This window comes from Mesocricetus auratus, unplaced genomic scaffold (genome assembly GCF_017639785.1).
Source record: "Mesocricetus auratus isolate SY011 unplaced genomic scaffold, BCM_Maur_2.0 Super-Scaffold_100018, whole genome shotgun sequence".
Classification (NCBI taxonomy): Eukaryota; Metazoa; Chordata; class Mammalia; order Rodentia; family Cricetidae; genus Mesocricetus; species Mesocricetus auratus.
In genome coordinates, this window is record NW_024429199.1 from 668,758 (window position 1) to 688,485 (window position 19,728).

Here is a 19,728-nt window from a genome sequence, read left to right on the forward strand (position 1 = left end):
TGCTTCATAATGGGGTAAGCCCTCAAAAAGTCAGTCTTCGCCTAGACACCCTTCAAACGTTAAATGATTTTCAAAAGCTTCTTGGAGATATCAATTGGATCAGACCTAGTTTAAAAATTACTACTGGGCAACTTAAACCTCTTTTTGGTCATTCAGATCCCATCTCTCCTAGAATCCTCAATACAACAGGATGGGAGTGTATTCCTTTGATTAAAAAAGCCTTAGAAGGGGCTCATTTGGATTATATAGACTATGCCCAGCCTCTAAAATTGTTAGTGTTTTGTTCTGCTCACGCTCCTACAGGAGTTTTTTGGCAAGAGAGTCCCATTCTTTGGGTTCATTCTCCAGACTCCCCTTCTAAATCTGTGGTGTCCTACCCCCAAGCTATAGTTGTACTCCTGTTTAAAGCTCAAAAGATTGCCTTGCAAACCTTTGGCAAGGAGCCAGATCAGGTTATTACACCTTTGTCCTGTCAACAAATAGAATGGTAGCAAAATAATAATTGTGACCAGGCCATTTTTGTCTCTGCTACCCAGAGTTATTTTGATAATCATTATCCATCCAATAATTTGGTTTCCTTTTTTAAAATGCATCCTTTGATTTTCCCAAAAATTGTAGCATCTCAGCCTATTTCTAAGAGGCGAGGAGTTTTTACAGATGGCTCCTCTAAAGGTACAGCTGGAGTCGTCTCTTATCCCATCATTAAGACAACCAGAATTCCTGCAGCTTCTGCCCAAATGGCTGAACTTTCAGCCCTGGCCTTGGCTTTACAACTCTTCCCCACGGAAGCATTAAACATACCGATAGTCAATATGTTGCTCATATTATCCAACCCTTAGAGACTGCTGTCTATGTCTCTCCCATCTCTAGGATACAAGAGAGTTTATTACAGGTACAAGGTCTGCTATGGCAACGGAGCCAATCTATATTTGTGGGACATCTTAGGGCCCACATCCCTTTGCCAGGGCCCCTCAGCGAAGGAAATTGCAGGGCTGACAGGTATGCTCAAATCGGTGTGGTTTTACAAGGGCTCACTAAAGCATAATCCCTACACAAGCACTTTTATCTCAGCGCAGGGTCCCTATGATTTCATACTGGGATCACCAAAGATCAGGCTGTTCAAATAGCTAAGGATTGCCCTCTTTGTGTAGAATTTCTTCATGTGTCTCACTTGGGAATTAATCCTCAAGGATTTTTGCCCAATCACATTTGGCAAATGGATGTAATGCATGTGCCATCCTTTGGTAAATTACAATTTGTCCATGTTTTTGTAGATACTTTTTCCCACCTGATATTTGCCTCTGCCCACTCTGGTAAAAAAGTGAAAGATGTTAAGAGCCACTGTTTACAGGTGTTTGCTTACATGGAGGTCACAAAACAAATTAAGACCGATAATGGCCCCGCCTATGTCAGCAGAGGTTTCAATCACTTTTGTCTAGATTTTGGTATTTCCCCCCAAACTGGAATTCCTTACAACCCCCAAGGACAGGCTATTGTGGAACGTGCTCATCGCACTCTGAAGGCCTATTTAGCTAAAGTTAGGGAGGGGGACCTTGGGAGTCACTTTGGCTCCCCTCACTCTACTCTATCACTTATCCTCTATATATTAACGTTTTTAATTGTGGATGCTTCTGGCAACTCCACAGCAGACTGTCATTGGCAGTCCACTGTACAGCAAAAACCTCTAGTTAAATGGAAAGACCTAACCTCGGGTCTTTGGAAAGGACCAGATCTGGTTTTGGTGTGGGCCTGGGGGTCTGTTTGTATATTCCCACAGGATGGTGAGTCCCCAATTTGGGTTCTGGTGTGTTGTATGCGCTCTGTTCCTGCTGATACACATTAGCCTCCAATAGACCCATTAGGCTTTAATGAGGAACCCACCTGTCCTGATGCAAGCCAGTATTCAAAGTCAGGTATACCTAACTGATGGGGGAAGTCCTGTGTATATGTCATTAAAGCACTGTTGGCCAATAGGGAACCAAGATAGGTGGGACTAGGAGTCCAGGAGGACTCTGGGTAGGAGAAACATAGTCAAGATGTAATGCCATGCTGGGCGTTGGTGGCGCACGCCTTTGATCCCAGCACTCGGGAGGCAGAGGCAGGTGGATCTCTGTGAGTTTGAGACCAGCCTGGACTACCAACTGAGTTCCAGGACAGGCTCCAAAGCCACAGAGAAACCCTGTCTCGATAAACCAAAAAAAAAAAAAAAAAAAAAAAAAGATGTAACGCCATGGGGTAAATAAGTCAGAGCTAGCCAGTAAGAAACAAGCAAGGCCAACAGCTTCATAATTAATATAGCCTCCTGTGTGTTATTTGGGACTGATGCGGCTCTGGAACCAGGTTGGCGGGAAGGCTTCTCTTTACACCTACTTGACTGAATAGTTTTTTTTTTTTTGGTTTTTCGAGACAGGGTTTCTCTGTGGCTTTGGAGGCTGTCCTGGAACTCACTTGGTAGTCCAGGCTGGTCTCGAACTCGCAGAGATCCGCCTGCCTCTGCCTCCCAAGTGCTGGGATTAAAGGCGTGCGCCACCAACGCCTGGCTTGACTGAATAGTTTTAAGCAATTCATCCATTGCTGATTTTTTTCTAACGCCTCTGTTATTGGCCTTAAGATCCCCCCCTTTTTTGCCTGACCCTAGGTGTTAGCAGGACCTGCTTAATTGGTCCTCTTTTGAGTTGGGTCACACCAACTTTCTCAGGATGGATTTGCTACTTAAACATTTACTGTATTCAATAACACTCCCTCGAGAGAAATGCTTAATTATTTCCTTCAGGAATACCGCTTGAAAAGCTGTTGGAATGATGAAATATCAGCCTTGGTTGTCCGTGTTCCAGGTGTCATGCCTATTTCAATAGAACACTCAGGAGAGAACCAACTCGTCCTTACACGACATGGGAGAGACTTTGACACCACAGCGGCTGCAGTCTCTGGCTTCCCTATCTCTTAGCCAGTTGCCACGGCAGGCAGGCTGGATAAACCCCCAGGGGAGGATGCCTCTACCTTAAGTTCCCAAAATTATATTAATTACAATTGGGCATTTTAAATCTTAATTGACAAATGGCAATTTCATAAATTACATGACTTAATTGGCTATTCTAAGACCAGGGTGCCTCCCCTTTTGGGAGACCGCAGCAGACAGGCCTATTACTTAAGAAACGGAGTGGGTCGCTAGCCCTCGGGATTATGGCCCTGGGCAACACAGTCTTTAGCCCTAGTCTGCCTTTGCCGCATGGAAAGGCCACAAGCCCAGTGCCATTTTCTTACAAAGCAGATCATGCATTCCTTGGCAGCAGATAACCTCTCAGTGCAGGCCTGGTTGAGCCAGCTAGACAAATGAGCAATCAATGACAGGTAAGACTCGGGGGACATCTGTTAACCTAAGACAGAGGGTCTGAGAGGCCTGGGCAGGCTTCTCGATGGTGGATAATACAGATGTTAACGTCCCGGGCAACCTAAGCCAGATGCTCATGTTTTACTTATATAAAAAGAGGGGGCCGGGCGATGGTGGCGCACGCCTTTAATCCCAGCACTCGGGAGGCAGAGGCCGGGCTGGACCAATAGCCTCCAAATCAATACAGAGAAACCCTGTCTTGTAAAACCAAAAAAAAAAAAAGAGGGGATTTGTTACACCCTTCCCCCATGGGAGTCTGCCCCCCAGTTTGTGGCTAGGAGCTTCTAGCAAAATGCCTCTTGTCCCCTCCTCCCAGTATAGCCTGAATGCAAATTCCTGTTTTTTGCCCATCCTTATTGTCTAAATTCAAGTTCCTGTTGACGCTCCTCCTTTGCCCGAGGGTCCTGGGAATGTGAGCTCCTGACCTTGGTAGACCTTGGTAGTTTTCCACCATGCCTGCTATTGGTATATGACACTCCTCCACTCTTGTTAAAATAAATGCCATTCTCCTTGTACTGCCCTCTGGATATTCTACATTTGAAAATTCAAAAAGTAGCTAGACAGTGGTGGCGCATGCCTTTGATCACAGCACTCAGGAGGCAGAGGCAGGGGAATCTCTGTGAGTTCTGGGCCAGCCTAGTCTACAGATCGAGTTTTAGGACAGCCTCCAAAACAATACAGAGAAACCTTGTCTCAGAAAAAAAAAAGAAAAAAAAAGAAAAACCAAACCAAAGAAGAGGAGGAAGAAGAAGAAGAAACAGAAGAAGAAGAAGGAGAAGGAGAAGGAGAAGGAGGAGAAGGAGAAGGAGGAGAAGGAGAAGAAGAAGAAGAAGAAGAAGAAGAAGAAGAAGAAGAAGAAGAAGAAGAAGAAGAAGAAGAAGAAGAAGAAGAAGAAGAAGAAGAAGAAGAAAATTTAAAAATTAAGTAGGTAGTGGTGACACATATCTTTAATCCTAGCAGAGAGAGGCAGAGGCAGGCAGATCTCTGAGTTTGAGGCCAGTCTTTATAGAGAGAGTTCTAAGCCAGCCAGGACTATACAGAGAAACCCTGTCTTGAAGAAAAAGAAAAAGAAAAATTAACAATTTTTAGACTAATTTATTTTATTGGATGAGCCTTTTGCCTGCATGTTATGCATGTGTACAATGTGGATGCCTGCTGCCCAGGAAGTCAGAGAGGGTGTCAAATCCTCTAGAACTGTGGTTATGTATTTTTTGAGCTACCATATGGGTTCTGGGAACTGAAGCAGGGTCTTCCAAAAGCAGCAAGTTCTCTCAAGTGTTGAACCATCTCTTCAGCCCCCACATTTGAAAAAGTTTCAAGTGCTAGGTTCTTCTCCCCCAATGACTTATTTATTTATTTAGACTTTTTGAGGCAGCTGGTTTCCAAATCACACAGATCTGCCTGCCTACGCCTCCTGAGTGCTGGGATAAAAGGTGTACACCAGCATTACCAGCTGTGTGACCTTTTTTTTTTTTTTTTGGTTTTTCGAGACAGGATTTCTCTGTATTGTTTTGGAGGCTGTCCTGGAACTCGCTTGGTAGCAGGATGGCCTCGAACTCACAGAGATCTACCTGTCTTTGCCTCCCAAGTGCTGGGATTAAAGGTGTGCGCCACCAATGCCCGGCCTGTGTGACCATTCTTATTTTCAGTAAATTAACACTGTAATTGTGCAAAGTGTACAAAGTGCGCTTGGCAATCGGCAGGTAAGTAAATGCCTTTGGTTACTCCAGGGTCTCTGGTCTAGGCTCGAGTGAGTGAGTGAACTTTATCAGCACGTATGTTTTCATAACTGTAGGAGTGACAGTTTAGCTCCTATCAGTCATAGAAAGAGCTAAGTGAGACCACGTAGGACTTAAATATAGGCCTGAGCACGCTTGCCTTGGCAGGAGAACTGTTTGTATGATGGCCTGGCCATTTTTCATGTGACAAAAATTTTCAAAATTAACTCCTTGCAAACTTTTTTTTTAAAGATTTATTTATCTATTACATATACAGTGTTCTGCCTACATGCCAGATTGAATTGTAGATGATTGTGAGCCACCATGTGGTTGCTGGGAATTGAACTCAGGACCTCTGGAAGAGCAGTCAGTGCTCTTAATCTCTTGAGCCATCTCTCCAGCCCCCCTTGCAAACTTTCGAGTCTTTAAGGAATTAAGACATGGATGGGCAAGAGGTCACCACAGACCTTCAGTCAGGGACTATCTCTGGAAGCAGAGAGGTAAATCAGCCAGTATCTGAGGAAACACCCGGGCAGGGGTGAACAAGGAGCCCGAGCAGATCCGGGAGACTTTATGGAGGTGGGGTGAAGGTGTGCAGGGGGCAGGGCAGGGTTGTCCCTGAGAAGGATGGGAAACTGGGCCGTAGCTGAGGCAGGAAACTGAAGTACTGTGACGCACACTTTGGAGCAGCTGGAGGGAGCGGCAGGGAGAAGGACGGACAACTGGTAACCCTGCCAAGCAGTGGTGAGCAGGCCTTCCAACCTGAGCCATGAAGCGTCCAACATGTGAGTCAGTGTGGTGCTTGTCTGTTTCATAAAAGACAAATGCTACCCCCGACTGCCACACTGGAGGGAGAGCAGGGGAGACCTTTGTCCCAGACCTCCAGCTCTGGTCCTGTCAGTAATGCCAGTCTCTCAGACTGCCCGTCTACACTGGGAGAAGCCAGGAAGAGTGAAGGGCCGAAAGACATCCAGGAGTAACCACTGTCCCTTTACAACCTTGCATCTCCATGCAGCTTCTAAGCAGCATGGGCATTTTTTTTTTTTTTTTGGTTTTTCGAGACAGGGTTTCTCTGTATTGTTTTGGAGACTGTCCTGGAACTCACTCTGTAGGCCAGGCTGGCCTTGAACTCACAGAGATCCACCTACCTCTGCCTCCCAAGTGCTGGGATTAAAGGCATGCGCCACCAAAGCCCGGCTGAGCATTTTGTTTTTATTTTGAGACAATGTCTTGGCATATATCCTATATTGGCTTAAATTTATTATCCTCTTGAAAAGCTGCTAACGTTTGTGCAAGAAGATTAATATCCTCTGGAAGGAATCTTTTTACCTTCATGTGCCCTCTCCTTTCCTTTTCTTTTGTCTCTTTCTGTGTCTCTGGTTTTTTGAAACAGGGTCTCTTGTAGCCCAGACTAGTCTTGAACTCATTATGTAGCGATGAAAGCCTTGAAATCTTGATTCCCCTGCCTCTACAGTAATTACAGGTGTGTTCCACCATGTCAGGTTCTACAATAAAAAGTTGGTTTTTCTTTATAGCCAACTAAATATTTAGAAAAATCAAAAGCTCTAAAAAAGGTATTGTTATGTTCTGAGCTTTGCAGGATCCTTACTAATTACAATAAAGGCTCATGATTACATGCATAACAAGTGTGAGGCCTACAGAGAGAGCTTAGTGGTCAAGATCACATGTTATCCTTACAGCGGACCCAATTCCCAGTACCTGCATGGTGGCTCACAACCGTCAGTGATCACAACACCAGGGCTGACAACCACCAGTGATCACAACACCAGTGCTGACAATCACCAGTGATCACAACACCAGGGCTGACAATCACCAGTGATCACAACACCAGTGCTGACAATCACCAGTGATCACAACACCAGTGCTCACAACCACCAGTGATCACAACACCAGGGCTGACAATCACCAGTGATCACAACACCAGTGCTGACAATCACCAGTGATCACAACACCAGTGCTCACAACCACCAGTGATCACAACACCAGTGCTGACAATCACCAGTGATCACAACACCAGGGCTGACAACCACCAGTGACACAACACCAGTGCTGACAATCACCAATGATCACAACACCAGTGCTGACAATCACCAATGATCACAACACCAGTGCTGACAATCACCAGTGCTCACAACACCAGTGCTGACAACTGCCAGTGCTGACAACCACCAGTGCTGACAACCAGTGGCTCATAACCATCAGTGCTCACAAATGTCGTTGCTCACAACCATCAGTGACTCACCACCATCAGTGCTCACAACTGTCAGTGCTCACAGCCACCAGTGGCCCCAATTCCAGGAGCTCTGACATCTTCTTCTGGCCTCTGCTGACACCAGGCATGAACATGGTATACATACATATATGTAGGTAAATCACTCTTACACATAAGATAAAATAACCACAACCTTAAAGAACAAATCAAAATATAGTTTTAGGGACTGGGGAGATGACTCAGTGGTTAACTGCTTGCTATATAAGGGTGAGATAGGAGTTCTGATCCCCCCAACCCACCATGTAAAATGTTGGTAGGTACGGTGGCTCATTTGTCATGCCAGCCTCCAAAGGCACACGGAGAGGTTCCCCAGAACAAGTTGACTCATGAAACAAGCCATATCTCTGAGTTCAGAGTTTGAATGGGAGAATCTGGCTCAGTGAATAAAAAGAGGGAACGTGGGCTGATGAGGTGGCTCAGAGGTTAAGAGCACTGGCTGATTTTTCAGAAGTCCTGAGTTCAATTCCCAGCACCCACATGGTGGCTCACAGCCATCTTAATGAGATCTGGTGCCCTCTTCTGGCTTACAGGCATACATAAATGCAGAACGAACACTGTATACATAACAAATAAATAAATCGTTAAAAAGTAAAAATAAAAAGAGCCATTGAGAATTATTCTGGACATCAAACTTGGGCCTCCACATACACCCACACACATGCAAGCATGCACACACATACACATACACCGACATGCATGCAAACACATGCAAACATGCACACAGATACACCTACACACATGCAAGCATGCACACATACATACACCCACATGCAAACATGCACACACACATACATATAAGCACACACACACACACACACAGTGAGAGAGAAATGGAAAAAGAAAGCATATCTGTAGATGTAATTTTAGTTATACTGCAGAATTGACATCTAGCTCCTGTCCCGGCCTAGCTTCTGTGTGCCAGGACACATAGAAAGGCTGGAGGCGGGAATTAAAGGGCTATGCCACATGGGAGCAAGCCCTTAGGTATGAGCTGCAGCCATGAAAGCAGAGGACATGCATGTAAACTTCTGAAAGAGAAGAGGTCAAGGGTGAGTCCCTGGTCCTCACTGCTCCTGAGCTGAGCTTCGGAATCTGCCCAACTACTTGGGACATTCTGGAATCAGCGATGATATCCGAGGCCTCAGGAGTCAGTCATCTACATTCCAACAGGACCAACTACTGCCACCAGGTGGCATCAAACTGCAGCCGAGTCTAGCATGAATTTAGCTCTGTCAGCTGGGCTCACAGAATCCCTCACCAGTAGCTGTACAGACCCATACTGGTCACTGCGTTGTGAGCTTCCCAAACACTGTAACCTCATGTTTCACATGCCTAAAGTCTCTGCATTTTAGCCAGCCAACTTCAGTTTTACTATATTAAATTGTAACTATACTTGAGGGACAGACTCTTAGACAAAATGCCAAAGGAGATGAAATTAGACATTGTGATAATTATCCTATACCCACTAGTTCATTGAATCTCTTTTATGTGTAAGGTATAGATTGCATAAAGTAAAAGTCATTTTTGTAAGTTAGACATTGATGTCAGAGTTCAACCTGTAAGTTAACTATCATCGACTCACGATTCCTAGGGTGTGGAATGACACAGTCACACCTCTGAGCCCAGTTTCTTTATTACGCTATATATATATGTGTATAATGGGAGGGTCGCCAGTGTGCGTATGCAGAGACCAGATGCCACCCTCACAGATTTGGTTCTTTCTTCTTACTTTACATGGGCCTGGGGATAGAATTCAGGTCACCGGACTTGTGTGGCACTAGCTCTTACCTCCTGAGACATCCAGCTAGCCTCCCCTTACTGTTTTTGTGACCGAGTTTCTCACTGATCTCAGAGCTCTACAATTTACTAGCCAGCTGGCCCCTGGGGTTGTGTTGTTGGGTTTTCTCAGTTCTGAGATTACAGCACACCTAAGCCCCAGGAGTCCTCTTACCTCTGTCTACCCAACCCTACTTCCGATGCTGGGGTTACAGCAGCTGTGACCAAGTCTGACTTTTTAAGAAGGTGCTGGGGTTTCAAACTCAGGTCCTTATGGTATGCAAGCAGTCTAAACCTGCTGGGCCAGTCCCTTTACACCTACACTTCTCATTAAGGTGTATGAGTCATTCCTGCCTGCCTGTTACTGTAAGATGTATTTCCTGAGAGCCAAGTGTGGTCCTGTATCCCTGTGACCACAGATCCTCAGGAGGTTGAAACAGAAGGACTGAGTTGGAGGCCATACTGGATTATTTAGTGAGTGACTCTGTTCAGAAGAAAAAAGGAAAACCCGTTTCTTCCAACAGCACTCATTGATGTGGAGCCTTGTATCACTGAAATAGTGACTAAGCAGCCAGTTACTGGGTCAGCACGGCTGCCTCTATTTCCTCCTGTCTCTTCTCTTCCAGATTTATGAGGCAGGGTCTCACTGTGTACCCCTATCCCAATGTCTACAAGAAAGCAAGAGAAAATGCTACTGGATTTGGGGTTCATAACCTGTGCTCCAACAAGGTTTGGCCACCCATCCTCAGTAAGCCAATTAAAGCAGCCAAGTTAACAGTGAAAAGCAGAAAAATTAGATGTATTCAGTGTGGTCACATTGGGAAGAGGGACAGAGAGATTGAGGAGCCCCACTATATCTTTGAGGCAGATTAAGGGTAAGGTTTAAACAGAAATCAGGAGATACACATAACAGTCAGGTAAGGTATGGTTCTCAGCCTCTGTAGTCTTGGCTCTGAATCTCTCATGCAGGGTCGTCACCTCTTGTCGTGCTTTGAGTAAGAATGCTCCCATAGGGGGCTGGAGAGATGGCTCAGAGGATAAGAGCACTACCTGCTCTTCCAGAGGTCCTGAGTTCAATTCCCAGCAACCACATGGTGGCTCACAACCATCTGTAATGTGATCTGGTGCCCTCTGCTGACCTGTGGGCATACAGACATATAATAAATAAATACATTAAAAAAAAGAATGCTCCCATAGGCTCATATATCTGAATGCTTAGGGAGTATGGCATTAGGGGGTGTGGCCTTGTTGAAGGAAGTGTGTCATTGAGGGTGGGGTTTGGAGGCTGGATGCTCATACCAGGAAACAGTGTCTCTCTCTTCCTGCTGCCTGTGGATCCAAAAGTAGAACTCCCAGTTCCTTCTCCAGCACCACATCTGTCTTCTTGTCTCCATGCTTCCTGCCATGATGATAATGGACTGAACCTCTGAACTGTAAGCCAGCCCCAATTAAGCGTTTTCCTTTAAAAGAGTTGCCGTGGTCATGGTGACTCTTCACAGCAACAGAACACTGACTGAGACACCTCTCCCTGGAGTTTCCTGGAGGAAATTCTAATTCCTTGGGGCCTCGTCTTTGATAGTCCGATAGCCAGTGAAGTGAGCACACATGCCTCTTTAGAATGTATTTGTTTCTGCCATGCAGACAGGTCAGAAAGGTGTAGTTCAGAGACACAACTTTGCCTAGCATATGCAAAACTAGAGATTGGACCCCAAAAGATGAAAATGAAAATAAATTCCCCAAGTTGCCTCTGAATGAAAAAAAGAAATACAAAAAAAGGATATATGTAAGGCTCCTAAGTATGGTGGAAAAGAAAGGTTATTATAGATATGAGGCAGACACATCTGGGAGAGTCTAGAGTGGACATGACCAGGCTCAGCTGGGCCATGTGGGGACAGGGGAGAGGAAGGGAGAAGGGGGCAAGGGGAACCAACTGCAGCAGCCAGGAGGCCGAAGGTCCAAATGTCTGGATTATATAGGGAAGGGCGACTCGGGGTGGGGGGTGCTGGAGAGTTCAGGGTATCGGGTGGGGAATGTCAGCCACACCCTGTGATAGGTAGAGACTGTGGGATTCTGGGAGAACCTGGTGGCCAGGTCTGCTTTGATATGTTAAGTAGGCATGTCAGCTGTTTGTCCTGGGTTTGAAACATAACAGTGCCACATCACATTAAATGGTGAAGGCAAGATTTAAACCCAGATACAGCCATTCTGTGTGCCTCACATAGCAATATTACTGACTGTCAGTGCAAAGGAGGTGTGAACTCAGCCTGCCTTCTTCTCCCTGAGGGGTTTCCACAGGAAAGTCACAATATAGTAAAATAAAGAAGGTTTGAGAAAGCACTGGTTTGAAGAAAAAGCCTTTATCCACTGTCCTCTTCTGAATTACTGAACAGGTCATCAGAGTTGCATTTTTTTTTTAAGACAGGGTTTCTCTGTGGCTTTGGAGGCTGTCCTGGAACTAGCTCTTCTAGACCAGGCTAGTCTCGAACTTAGAGATCTGCCTGCCTCTGCTTCCCAAGTGCTGGGATTAAAGGCCTGTACCACCACCACCCAGTCAATGCAACTTTTTAATAATTTTATTTATTTTGTTTTTATGAGTATTTTGCCTGCCTGCCTGCGTGTGTGTGTGTGTGTGTGTGTGTGTGTGTGTGTGTGTGTGTAAAATTTACATACAGTACCTTCCGTGGCCACAAGTGGGCGTTGGATCTCCTGGATCTCCTGGAACTGCAGAAACACAGTTAGGAGCTGCCATGGGGCAGGAAAAGTGAGTACCCTGCTGAACCATCTCTCCAGCCCCACAAAATGTAACTTTGGCCGGATGGTAGTGGCGCACGCCTTTAATCCCAGTACTCGGGAGGCAGAGGCAGGCAGATCTCTGTGAGTTCGAGGCCAACCTGGTCTACAAGAGCTAGTTCCAGGACAGCCTCCAAAGCAATACAGAGAAACCCTGTCTGGAAAAACCAACCAACCAACCAAACAAACAAACAAAAAACCTAACAGTAGACAGGGAACTTCCCTCCCTCTGGGGGCTGCTGTGACAGCTAGTCAGACGGGGTCCCTGTCATAGGTAGATGAACAATCATTAAACCTTGCTTTTGCAGTTTAATGGTCTCTGGGGACTTTGCAACTTGGGCACAACATACACCTTTAATCCCAGCACTTGTGAGGCAGAGGCAGACAGATCTCTGTGAGTTTGAGGTCAGCCTGGTCTACAGAGTGAGTTCCGAGACCGCCAGGACTGTTACACGAGAACTCCTGTCTTTAAAAAAAAAAGTTGGCTTGTGGGAAAATGTCCATTATAGATTAAGTCTGCTTTCATTTTGCACTATTTTAATTAATTCAATATAAGACTCCTCAGGGGATATAAAAACATAATTTAAGTATTATTTTCTCCTTTCTGTATTCAGTTTTGTTATGCTGATGTTCAACATAATAGAGTGAGCCAATTGCATGTAATTGTAGAAACTATTGCTGAATTTGCATATGAAGCACACACCTTTCCCGGCCTCTAGCTGGCATCGTTAACTAGGTTATAAATAGCACAACTGACACCCAGCAAACAGACAGAGCTTTTTGATGGGTGCATGCTATGAATGCAGGAAATGTTCACACACCTCGTTCAACTGGAGAGCTTTCTTTACAACTAGCCAAGGGAACGAGACTTATTTCCTACCACAGCCTTGCCTAAGAAGTCATCATCTCCGAGGACTCACAGCGAAGCAGTCTCAGAACAGACATTTATGGTTAAACAGTGGTATCTCCAACCAACACCCATGTTTTGATCCGATCAATGGACAAACTTGTAAGGAAATGTAGCTGTTGTTCTTTGAATGAGAAGGCCCCCTATAGTCTCATGTGTTTGAATGCATAGTCCTCAGTTGGTGGAACTATTTGGAAAGGACTAGGGGGTGTGGCATTGTTGAAGGACCGGTGTCACTGCAGTTGGACTTTGAGGTCTCAAAAGCTGTCGTTCCCACTTAGCTCTTTCTCTCCACATCTTGCCTGTGGATCAGGTGTCATCTTTCAACCACGGCTCCAGAATCATGCCTGCCCTCTGCCGTGATGGTCATGGACTCTGAGCCCCAGTAAATGTTTTCTTTTATTAGTTGCTTTGGTCATGGTGTCTTATCTAGGCAATGGAAAAGCAACTAAGACATCCTCGGGTTAAATGATCCTGTGAAAAGGCAGAAAAAAAAAGTCACAGGATTGAGGCTAGCAAGATGGCTCAGACAACCTGAGTTCAAATTCTGGGACTCACTTAGTAGAAGAAGAGAACTAATTCCCCAGAGTTGTCCTTTGAGCTGCACAACCGCACTGTGGCACTCACACGCCCACACAACGAACACACACTCTAAATAAGAGTGTAAAAATTAAAAACAATCGCAGGGCTAACACAGAGATGGAAGGTGTACTTACAGTGGTCCATGCAGGCTAAACTGGGAAGAATGCCAGGAGCTTAAGGCTAGCCTGGGCTACATAGTCCAACTCTGTAGAGAGAGAAGGAAGGGAAAGAGAGGAACATCAAAAAGAAAGAGGGAAGAATGAGGTAGAGCTCATATTGGGTCATTTTGCTACAATCTGTATTTTATTTTAATAAGATTTTACTTCTCGGGGGGAACACGAATGCAGTCCCCCACTACCACAAATTATGCAGTCCAGTGCTGAATTTTGATTTGAAAACTTAAAAATTGTTTGAAAAACTTGTAATTATTGCAGTGGAACAAGAATACGACATTCATTTTAACTGTAGGACATAAAAGTATAGTTACTAAGGTCATATTTTTGCCAGTGTTTTATATTGCTGTGCAGGCTGTTTCTATTATGGTAAAGTGCGGGTACCCAGGTGAACTATGTAAACGATGAGGATCAGATTTGGAGACATCACATTTTTATGCTATGCAATGGCATGGTTTTCGAGAATGTTGTGTTGTGTTGTTATGGCTGAGCAGCGAGGATGACACAGATTTAATGCTGACCTCCCGATCCAAATGGCAGAGAGGCAAAGAGATCAGGGACACATTTTTATGCCTCCACATTTGTCTTTAGACATCTATATTTGCCTGCGTGTCTTGATGCCATGGTGACAACTTAGCAACCATGAGAATCAAATGAAAGTGATCTCATGCCAGCCTTGGAGCATCAGAAGCTGTTGGGCAGGACACAGGAAGAAAGATGTAAATGCTAGAGATGTTATAAGAAAGAAAGAAAGGGTGTGTGTGTGTGTGACTGTTCTAGCCCTTATCTATCTCTTTGTCTCACGCCCACTGAGTATGAAGAAGGCATAAAGGCATGTATTTGTCTATTTATTTATTTTGTATTTTATTTTATGTTATGGGTATTTTGCCTTCAGGTATGTCTGTGCACCACTTGGGTGCCTGGTACCCATAGAGCCCAGAGGTGTGTGTGTGTGTGTGGGTCCCCTGGAACTGGAGTGACAGATGCTTGCCAGCTGCTATGTGGGTGCTTGGAATTGAACCTGGGTCCTCTGGAAGAAGAGCCAGTGCTTTTAGTCACAGAGCCATCTCTCCAGTCCTGGGAGAAAAGTCTTAACCATCCTACGGCAGGAGCTAGTGACATCTCAGTGTGTAAGAGTGCCGACCATAGCCAGGCAGTGGTGGGGCACACCTTTAATCCCAGCACTTGGGAAGCAGAGGCAGGCGGATCTCTGTGAGTCTGAGGCCAGCCTGGTCTACAGAATGAATTTCAGTACAGCCAGAGCTACATAGTGAGACCCTGTCTCAAAACAAAGCAAAGCAAAACAAAACAAAAACAAAAACACCCACAAACCAACCAACCAAAGGGTGCTGACTGCAAAGCCCGGTGAACTGAGCTTGAGCTTGCTGAACCGTGTGGAGGTGGAGGAAGAGCTGCCCTCTGACCTCCACAAGCGCGGGACGGCACATGTGTTCCCATAGTCAACAATAATAGAAACGTTTAAGAACTGGAACTGAACCTGGGTCCTCTGGTAGGCTTTCAACTGCTGAGCCTCTCTCCGGTCAGGCGGCACCTCATTTTTGTGTTTGTTTGAGACAGGGTGACACTGTGTAGCCCTGGAACTCGCTATGCAGACCAGGCTGTCCTTGAGCTCAGGAGTCCAGCAGCTGCCTCAGCCTCTCAGCGGCCTGGATTAAAGGTGTGCACCACCGGGTCCTATCCATACCCCCTATCCATACCTGCCATGTGGGTGCTGGGAAATTAGTGCTGAGCCATCTCTCCAGCCCTTTGAGTCAGGCTCCCTGGGTGCTCTGTGGCCTAGGCTGGTCTAGAACTTGTAGCAGTCTTCTTCTTCTTCCTTTTATTTTTTTTGGTTTTTCGAGACAGGGTTTCTCTGTATTGTTTTGGAGGCTGTCGGTCCAGCCCGGCCTCGAACTCACAGAGATCCGCCTGCCTCTGCCTCCCGAGTGCTGGGATTAAAGGTGTGCGCCACCAACGCTCGGCTGTAGCAGTCTTCTTGTCTCAGCCTCAAGTATTATAAGCCAACTCTAGCTGCCTTCCCACCTTTTTCTTTTTCTTTCTTGTTCAATACCATGAAATGGACCCCAGACTCTTCGTGGGCTAGGTAAACACTTACCTCTGAGCTGCATTCCCTGACAGTTGGTTTCTGGTTTTCTGTTTTCCAGACAAAGTTTCGTTATTTAGCTCTGGCTGGCCTGGGTCTGGAATTTTCTCTGCAGAGCAGGCTGGCCTAGAACTTGTGGCATATCTTCTGCATTTCTAGTACTGGGATTACGGCTTTCTTTCTTTCTTTCTTTCTTTCTTTCTTTCTTTCTTTCTTTCTTTCTTTCTTTCTTTCTTTCTTTCTTTCTTTCTTTCTTTCTTTCTTTCTTTTTCAAGACAGGGTTTCTCTGTGGTTTTGGAGGCTGTCCTGGAACTCGCTCTGTAGACTCGGCTGGCCTTCAGCTCAGAGATTTGCTTTCCTCTGCTGGTAGAGTGCTGGGATTAGAGTTGTACACACCTAGCTCCTTCCTTCCTTATCTCTCTCTTCCTTCTTCCTTCCTTCCTTCCTTCCTTCCTTCCTTCCTTCCTTCCTTCCTTCCTTCCTTCCTTCCTTCCTTCCTTTCTCCTTCCTTCCTTCCTTCCTTCCTTCCTTCCTTCCTTCCTTTCTCCTTCCTTCCTTCCTTCCTTCCTTCCTTCCTTCCTTCCTTCCTTCCTTCTTCCTTTCTTTCTTCTTTTTTGGTTTGTTTACAACCTCTTGTGACCTCAGCTCTACCTTCTTCTGGCCTCTGGAGCAGTACCTACACACATTACAAGTCACCCTTGGCTGGGAGTTTGAGGGCACCCTGGGGTACATTAGTAGACTTTCTCAAAACCACAACAAACCAGCCCCCCCCATACATATGCACATAGATACGCAGTTTTGTTTTTGTTGTTTGAGAGAGGGTTGTGTAGCCCTGCCTGACCTTTGCCGAACTCAGAGATCTCCCTGATTCTGCCTCCCCAGTGCTGGGATTAAAGGCAAGAGCCATCATGTCTGGAGATATTACTAATAGTATTATCGGGTCATTGAATTATAAATAAAATATATGGAATTTATATTATGTATTACAAATATAAAACCTTGTATTATATACATTATACTTCAATAAAGATATTTTGAAAGAAGAATGCAAAACAAAAAATATTCAAATGTGGTGTCACATGTCTGTAATTTCAACACTTGGGAAGGGAAGGCAGGAGAATCACTTTTATTCTCTAATACATATTGAGTTGGAGGCCAGCCTGGTGACATGCGATCCTGTCTCATGGGCAATGGCAAGATGTCTAAGTGGAGAAAGACACTTGCCACCAAGCCCCATGGTGGAGCTTGGTCTCTGGAGCCCACAGGATGAAGGGAGAGAACTGACTGGGACCAGTTAACCTTTGACCTCCGCGTGTGCACTATGGTATGTAAAAGACCTGGAGGAATCCTACTGGGGGAGGGAGGGGACAGCGGAAAGAAGCAGCCTTGGAATCTCACAAGCAAGTAGCCACGCTCTACACACGAGCTCTAAGCCGCTGTGTAGCGGGGCATGTGGGCAAGAGGTGATCACTCAAATTCCCTGATAAAATGCCCCAGGAGGCCAATGCCTGGAAGGCAAGCAGCAGCAAGACCAGCAGAAGTGCAGTCAACCCAGGCAGGAAGGGTGCCGAAAGCCCAGGCTAGCCCTTTGAGAGTGTCCTTATAGCTAAGACAGTTTATCCCCCAAAGTCCACGTTCTAGAAACCGGATCTCTAGTATGGCAGGTGTGTGGCCCCTTAAGAGGTGGGAACTAGTGGGTGGTGAGCACGCCCCGGGGTGGAAGTCATCAGTACATTCTCCTTGGATTAGGTCACTGAGGATTAGTACATTCTCCTTGGATTAGGTCACCGAGGCAGGTCAGAGCTCCGGGACTGGGTCCTTTCTGGTGAGGTGTTAAGCGGAGTCAGTCTCCTCAGTTCACTGTCTGTCTCTTCTCTCGCCATGTGATCGCCACACATACAGCTCCTTGAAGCTAGGGCCGTTTGCCAGACGTCAGCGCCATGAGGTTTGGAACTTCTTCGTAAAGAACCCCACATTAGGCATTTTGCTACTGACTGTTTTCGGTTTGTATTGAGAGCCAGGGTCTCTATGTATCCGAAGCTGGCTTTGTGCTCTCTGTGTACCTGAAAATGGCCCTGACCTTCTGCTCTTCCAGCTTCTGCCTCCAGACCTTAGAGGCATAGGACCCTGCACCTGCTTTATGTAGTACGGAGGCTTGAACCTGAGCCCAGGCCGCATGCCTGTGAAGCCAGCACTGTAACACTGAGCTACAGCCCAGCAACAGAGAGCAGGGAACACCGCAGATAGGAAATGCTGTCCTCCGGGCAAGACTGTTTCACTGGTGGTCACAGCAGCCAGGACCGCCTGCGGTACGGGAGCTGCACGGGCACTGGACCCATCAGTATCCTGCCCTGGAGCTGGAAGGGTTTGTAAGTTCAGATCCCTCGTTGAGGATCAATAAGCAGTTAATGGGTAGCCGTGGGAAGGAGAAATGTTCTCTTAAGTGGTGTAGCCACTGTTAAGACGTCCATGTTTTCCGGTGGTGGCGGCGGCAGCGGCACAAGCCTTTAATCCCAGAACTCAGGAGGCAGAGGCAGGTGGATCTCTGGGAGTTTGAGGCCAGCCTGGTCTATAGCATGAGTTCCAGGACAGGCAGGACTGTTACACAGACCCCATGTCTCAAAAAATAAACAAAAAACAATAACAGAATAAGCTCATAAAGTTGTAGCATGAAACATTTTAGGTCAAAGACCATTTTGTGTCCTTTGAACACACCTGAGTTCCCTTTGAAGCTTCTGAAGAAGTGAAGGTGGCGGCCTCTCATGCCACACACGATGTCTCCGCGCTGCTGACTATGAGAAACTGTGGCTGACTGACAGGAGGCCTCCTTTTGTCTGCAGACACTGAATTCTGAGGAGGGAGAGGTGTGCCAGGGAACGGACTCAGATGCAGGCATCTCGTATGCCAGCTTGTGGAACAGGTGCCAGGAAGTCGGTATCAACCCAGCACTTCTGTAGCAGTGCTGAGGATACAGGTATGTGCACCACTCCCAGCTTCTGGGTTAGATTTTAAAGCAGTTTGTTCCACAAGTCTTTCGTTTTGTTGAGACACCTCACTCCATAGCCAAGGTTGGTCTTGACTGAAGGGCATCTCATCATGAAATGCAGTGATTGCCAGTGAGTCACCACACTCAGCTGTTTGTAGTATGTGTTGTATGTTTGTATCCTGTGTTGCGTGTGGGTGGAGGCCAGAGGTTGACTTGAGTGTCTTTCTCAATTGCTCTTCACTTTGTTTTTTGATACTGAACCTGGAATTCACTAACTCCTCTAAATTAGCTGACCAGTTCCCTGGAGCAGGGATTGCAAGTACTTTATCCGGGTACCAGGGATCCGAATTTAGATCTTCATGTCCGCTCAGCAAACACTTTACTTACTCAATCGTCTTCCCCCAATCGTTTCTGTTGTTGTTTCCAAACTGTATTATTTCATGTGTGTGAATGTTTTGCCTGCATGTACACATGTGTAGCACCTGGTGATCCCAGAGAGGAGGTGTTGGAGCTTCTGGAGTTAGGGGTGCTTGTGAGCTGCCAGCTGGGTGCTTCAAACCAAACCTGGGTCCTCTGCAAAAACGGCAAGTGCTCTCAGTCACTGAGCCATCTCTCTAGCTCCTCATGTTTGTTTTGAGAGAAACTCTTGCCGTATACTCCAGGAAAGCCTGGAACGCACTCTGCAGCTCAGGTTGGCCTTGAACTCAGGACCCACCTGTCAAACCTACCAAATGCCAGGTTACAGGGGTTTAACCATGCCTGGGCTTTCCAGTTGGACCTGCTGGGGTGGAGAACCTGCAGGGGCACTATCTTTCCAAGTAGGAGATGTTCTTCTTAGCACTAGGTTTGGAAGTTGGTTTATAAATCAATCCATTTTTAACATACTGTCTACAGCAGGGAAACCAAGGAGGAGTAGAAATTTAGATGCCTCATTTAGCATTTAAACCACTCGTTAATAACAACCACGATGACTGCAGCCCAATGGAAAACTGTGTATAGAAACAGCAG